Here is a 6,000-nt window from a genome sequence, read left to right as displayed (position 1 = left end):
CTCACGGGAATAACTATATTAATAGTTACTTCATAATTTTTATTTTTAATTGTGATTTGGAATAAAATTCATGAATTTTTCTTCATTGAATTATATATATATATATATATATATATATATATATATAATTTTTGTTATTTTATATAATTTTTTTAAAATAATTAAATTTAAAATAAAAAATAATAGATACTTAAATAAGTAAAATAGAATTAAGAATAGTTGGTGTTTAATTTTTTCTTGCAAATTTGTTATAAAATTTTATAAAAAAATCCTTTCTACTATTTTTTCTACAAATTTTAATTAGTAAATAATTTCTTCAAGAATAATTATTTTCTACCAAATTTATAAACGAATTAAGCATAAGATAAGGGTGTTCGACCCAGACCGCTTACTTGGAATAAGGGTGGGGAACTTAAACGAATTAAGCACAAGATAAGGGTGTTCGACCCAGGCCGCTTACTTGGGGTAAGGGTGGGGAACTTAAACGAATTAAGCACAAGATAAGGGTGTTCGACCCAGGCCGCTTACTTGGGGTAAGGGTGGAGAACTTAAACAAACTAAGCACAAGATAAGGGTGCTCGACCCAGGCCGCTTACTTGGGGTAAGGGTGGGGAACTTAAACGAACGTGAGAGAGAACACGTGGAAAAGTCGTATAGTTGCGAACCCTTCTTTTTATTTATTGAATATGGGTGCCTCGTTAAAACCTCTCTGGCTAAAACCCTCCTTAGGGAAAAAAGACCAGGTGAGGAAAAAGAGTACACCCAAGGTTACAAGTATTCGGCTAAGTACAATATATATTTAACTGAAATAGAATTTGAGGTGGGACACATTCCAGGTGTTGGGTATTTCTTCCCCAGATAAGTGTTCAAGGCGATAAGCTCTTCCTCCCGCGTCTTCATGTATACGGTATGAGCCATCCCAATTGGTGGAGAATTTGCTATCCTTCTTTCTTGCATTGCTGGCCATTCTCCAAACTAAGTCCCCGATTGCGAATGATCGTGGACATAGGTTTGCGTTGTATTTTCTGGCAGCTCTTCGTTTGGCAGCTAGATTACGTATTTGGGCCTTTTCTCTGAGTTCGGGTAAGAGGTCGAGATGGGTGGCCATGTTTTGGTGGTTGTGGGTTGGGTCGTATAGTTCTCGGCGTAGGGATGGTTCGCCAATTTCTACTGGTATCATGGCGTCTGCGCCGTAGACTAGGCTGAATGGGAATTCGTTTGTTGATGATTTAGGGGTGCATCTGTAAGCCCATAGTACTTCTAATAATTCTTCGGGCCATCGACCTTTGGCGGTATCCAATCTCTTGCGCAGCTCCACGAGGATAACTTTATTTGCCGCCTCTGCTTGTCCATTGGTCTGTGGATGTTCTACAGAACTTATGATCTGCTTGATGCTTAGTCCAGTGTAGAACTTAGCTAGCTCTTTATCAATAAATTGTCGGTCATTGTCTGTGATGATGGTATATGGCACACCATATCTGTAATATAATGTCCTTCCACACAAATTGTTGAACTTGCTGGGCCGTGATGGTAGTTAGCGGCTTGACTTCTATCCATTTAGTGAAGTAATCGACAGCTGCAATTAGGAATTTTACCTGCCCTTTGCCGGGTGAAAAGGGGCCGAGAATGTCCATTCCCCACTTAGCGAATGGCCATGGGGATAGTATGTGGTGTAGCTGTTCTTGTTTCTGGTAAATAAGGTTGCCATGTTTCTGGCCTGGTTTGCACTTTCTGACATAATCTTGGCAAGCTGCTTCTATGGTCGGCCAGAAATATCCGGCTCTAAGAACTCTAGTAGCCATGGTGTGTGCGCCGGAATGATAACCATAAATACCTTCGTGTAGCTCTTTGATAATGTATTGCGCTTGTTCTGCCGTGACACACTTAAGGAGGGGTTGACCATATCCGCGTTTGTAGAGGTCATCGCCTATCATGGTGTACCTAGCGACCTTAGCCAGCCAAGTTTTGTCTGCATCTAGGGGATTGCCGGTTTTGAGGTACTGGATGTAGGGGGTGGTCCAGTTTTGGTTTTGGGAGGGGGTGACGTTGTCAGCTGGGTCGTGGGTTAAATTTTGACAAGTGTGTGTGATGGAAGGCGTGGATAGTGTTTGCTGTAGTAAGGATCGGTGATGGTTTTTTAACTTGGTGCTGGCTAATTTGGAGAGGATATCGACCCTGATGTTGTCGGTTCTTGGGATATGTTCGATGCAGACTTGTTCAAAGGCGGATTCAATGACTGCACAGATCAGATGGTAGTATTGTAGAAGGATGGGGTCTTTGATTTGAAACTCGTCATTTAGATGGCCTACGGTGAGCTTGGAGTCAGTTTTGCACGTTAATCTCTTAACGCCTACCTCACGGGCTAGGGAAAGACCGGCGAGGATGGCTTCGTATTCGGCTTGGTTATTTGACGTTTTGAAGGCAAAGTGAAGGGATTTTTCAATGAGGATGTCGTTGAGGCCTTCTAGGACGATGTCAGCGCCGGCACCTCTTGGGTTTGAGGAACCATCTACATGAAGCGTCCACTAGTCCTCTATGGGTGTTTGCTGTAGGTCGTTGACGAAGTCTAAGAGACACTGGGCTTTGATGGGGCCATGGGGTTCATAACGGATGTTGAATTCTAATAGTTCGACGACCCATGATGACATGCATCCGACTAGATCTGGTTTTTGTAATATTTTTTGGATTGGGTAGTCGGTTTTAACGGTTATGGTGTGGTTTTGGAAATATGGGCGTAGGCGGCGTGCCGCGTGGACCAAAGATAGGGCCAGCTTTTCTTCCATCTGATATTTGGTTTCAGGATATTGCAGCGTTCTGCTCACAAAATATACAGGATGTTGCGTGCCTTCTATTTCTTAGACAAGTGCGGCGCTGACGGTATAGTCGGTGGCTGTGATGTATACAAGTAGGGGTTGATGGGTGTCCGGCTTGTGGAGGATAGGTGGGGAGGTTAGGGTTGTTTTTAGTTTTTGGAAAATTTGTTCACAATCATCTGTCCACGTGAACCGGGTGGATTTCTTTAGGAGTTGGATTATGGGTTGGGTTTGTTCAGCTAGTTTGGGTAGGAAGCGGGAGATGACTGTGAGGCGGCCAATAAGACGTTGGACCTCTTTAATAGTAGTGGGGCTGTGCATTTCGATGATGACCTTGCATTTTTCAGGGTTGGCCTCTATACCGCGCTAGGTTAACATAAAACCAAGAAATTTACCCCGGTCAACGCCGAATACACACTTGTCAGGGTTAAGGCGAAGGTTGTATTGGCGTAGTGCAAAGAAGACTGCTGACAGGTCCTCAGCGTGTTGGCGATGACTTGGAGACTTGACAACCATATCATCGACGTATACTTCGACACAGTGCCCCATTAGGTGGCTGAAAACCTTGTCCATCAGCCGTTGGTAAGTTGCTCCGACGGTTTTGAGACCAAAGGGCATGACCCTATAGAAATAATTGGCATCGTCCGTGATGAAGGCGGTTTTGTGCATGTTTGATGAGGCCATGGGAATTTGGTTATATCTAGAATATGCATCCAAAAAGCTAAGCACCTTGTTTCTTGCCGCACTGTCTACGAGTCGATCAATGTTGGGTAAGGGGTAAGCATCACGGGGGCAAGCCTTGTTTAGGTCCGTGTAATCTACACGCATCCGCCATTTGCCATTGGGTTTCTTCACCAAGACAACGTTAGAAAGCCAAGTGGTGTACTGAGCTTCTTCTATAAATCCTGCGCTTAGTAACTTGTCGGCTTCAACCTTGGCTGCTTGCCGAAGTTCTTCGCCAAGCTTGTGTTTTTTCTGGGATACATAGCGGGCTTCTTTATATATGGATAGCTTGTGGGATGCCACTTGGGGGTCCACTTTAGGGAGGTCGGCGGCTGACCAGGCGAAAAGATCGGTGGTGTTGATGAGGATGGGTGTGATGGTGGCACGCTCGTCAGAGTTTAAACCGGTGCCTAGGTTAATAGAGTGACCATTGGGAAGCTCTAGAGGGGAGGTGTCCTCAACTGGTTCAAGGCAAACATCCCAGCCTATTTTGGGGTCAAGATCTTCGCCAGATAGGGCTATGCTGGAGCCAGGGGGTCGTTCGATATGGTTGGTTTGTTGGATTGGGAGTTGTGGTCGCAAGCTAGCCATGTAACATTCGCGTGCCAAGCGCTGGTCGCAGTGGATGGTAAGGATGTCGCCGGACGGGGCAGGGAACTTCATGGCCAAGTGAGGGGTGGAAACGACGGCGCCATGGGTATTGAGGGAAGGACGACCCAAGAGGATGTTGTAGGATGTTGGCGCGTCGACGATAAGGAAGCGGATTGGGATGGTTTTAGTTTGGGTCCCCTCCCGAAAGACGGTGTGGAGGTCAATGTAGCCCCTGGTGGATACTTGTTCACCAGAAAAGCCATATATTGGCTCGTCATATGGGACCATGGCGGTGTCAGGAAGTTGAAGTTTTTGGTAGGTGGCCCAGTAGAGGATATCAACGAAGCTGCCTTGATCAACGAGGACTTTCTTAACAGCGTAATTTTCGATTTCAACAGTGATAACCATGGGGTCATCTTGTTGATGGTCGAGGCCGTGAAAATCATCATCTATGAAGATGATAGGAGGCATACAACGTCTGTGGTGGGAATGGGTGATGTAGTTGATGGATTGGATATGGCGGAGGTGTCTTTTTCTGGCAAAAGAAGTGGATCCTCCGCTAGCGAAGCCACCAGAGATGGTGTTAATGGTGCCACGCAAGGGGGGGGGTCGACAGGGGTGATGTCGGTGCGGGCCGGCTCCGGTTCTTGACTGGTGGGTTGGGCGGGGTGTCTGTCGTGACGGGAGTCATGTGGAGGACGTTTGTGATCGGATCGAGGGGGTGGCGGGATCGAGAGGAGGAAAAATGGTCATCTCTACAGATGAAGCAGCGAAAGTGGCCAACACAGACCAGTTCTTCTATTTTATCCTGGAGTGCTTTGCATTCTTCTGTAGTGTGACCATGGTTGCGGTGGTAGCGGCAATATTTGGTTATATCGGCGTTGAGAGGTGTGGTTGTCTTGCGTGGTGGAGGGATTAGATCAACTTGTAGGGCCTCGTCGAGGATGCGGGAGCGGGCTATGGTAAGAGGGGCGTATATGGTGAAGCGAGGTTGGCGGGGCTCGCGTGGGCGGGTATCAGGATGTGGGTTAGGTTGTGGGGTGAGGTTGGCAGTGGTGGCTGCATAGTCGTTGCAGAATTTGGTGTGGAGGGTTTGCATTTCCTCCATGCGGACATAGTCAGCTGCACGTAACTTGAGCTCGTGCATGGAGGCAAGTGGGTGGAGATAGACGTTGTTGGCGAAGGGGCCGGGTTGTAAGGTAAGGGCCATGCACTGGAGGATCATCTCCTGATTGAGGTGTGGTGTACGAAGAGCTGCCTTACTGAAGCGATCTATGAACGCTCTGAGTGGTTTGCTTTGTTCTTGTTTGATGCCCAGGAGGGAGATAGTGGTAGTTTGGTGCGGGCGGTTGCCAGCGAAATGGGTGGAGAACATGTGGGAGAGAACGTCGAAACTGTCGATGGAGTAAGGCGAAAGGGTTGTGAACCATTCTAGGGCAGGGCCCTTGAGGGTGGTGGGGAAGGCTTTGCAAAAGACTGCGTCTTGGGACGTGTACAGGGCCACATGGGTGATGTAGACTTTAAGGTGCTCGTCAGGGTCGGTTTCGCTAGTATAGCGATCCAGGGTGAAAGGTTCCCACTGGGCCGGAAGAGGGGTGTTGGCGATAAAGTCAGTGAAGGGGTGACGACGTCTGGGCTGGTAGGGAGGGAGCAGGTGAGGTGGGATGGGATGGTTGATCATAGCGGGGAAGGTAGAGGTGAGGTTGTGAGGAGGGATGTGGGTTGTCGGAAGGTATTGTGGGTTGTATGGTGGAACATGTGTGGTGTGTAGGGTGGTGGGTATGTTGTAGGGGATCTGGGTGGTAGGGAGGGTAGCGGCAGGGGTTGGGGGTGCGGTGAGCCCCGGTTGAGTAGATGGGAAGTGAGGGGGATG

The sequence above is a fragment of the Vigna unguiculata genome, chromosome 3 (genome assembly GCF_004118075.2).
Source record: "Vigna unguiculata cultivar IT97K-499-35 chromosome 3, ASM411807v1, whole genome shotgun sequence".
Lineage (NCBI taxonomy): Eukaryota > Viridiplantae > Streptophyta > Magnoliopsida > Fabales > Fabaceae > Vigna > Vigna unguiculata.
Note: the sequence above shows the minus strand (reverse complement) of the source record.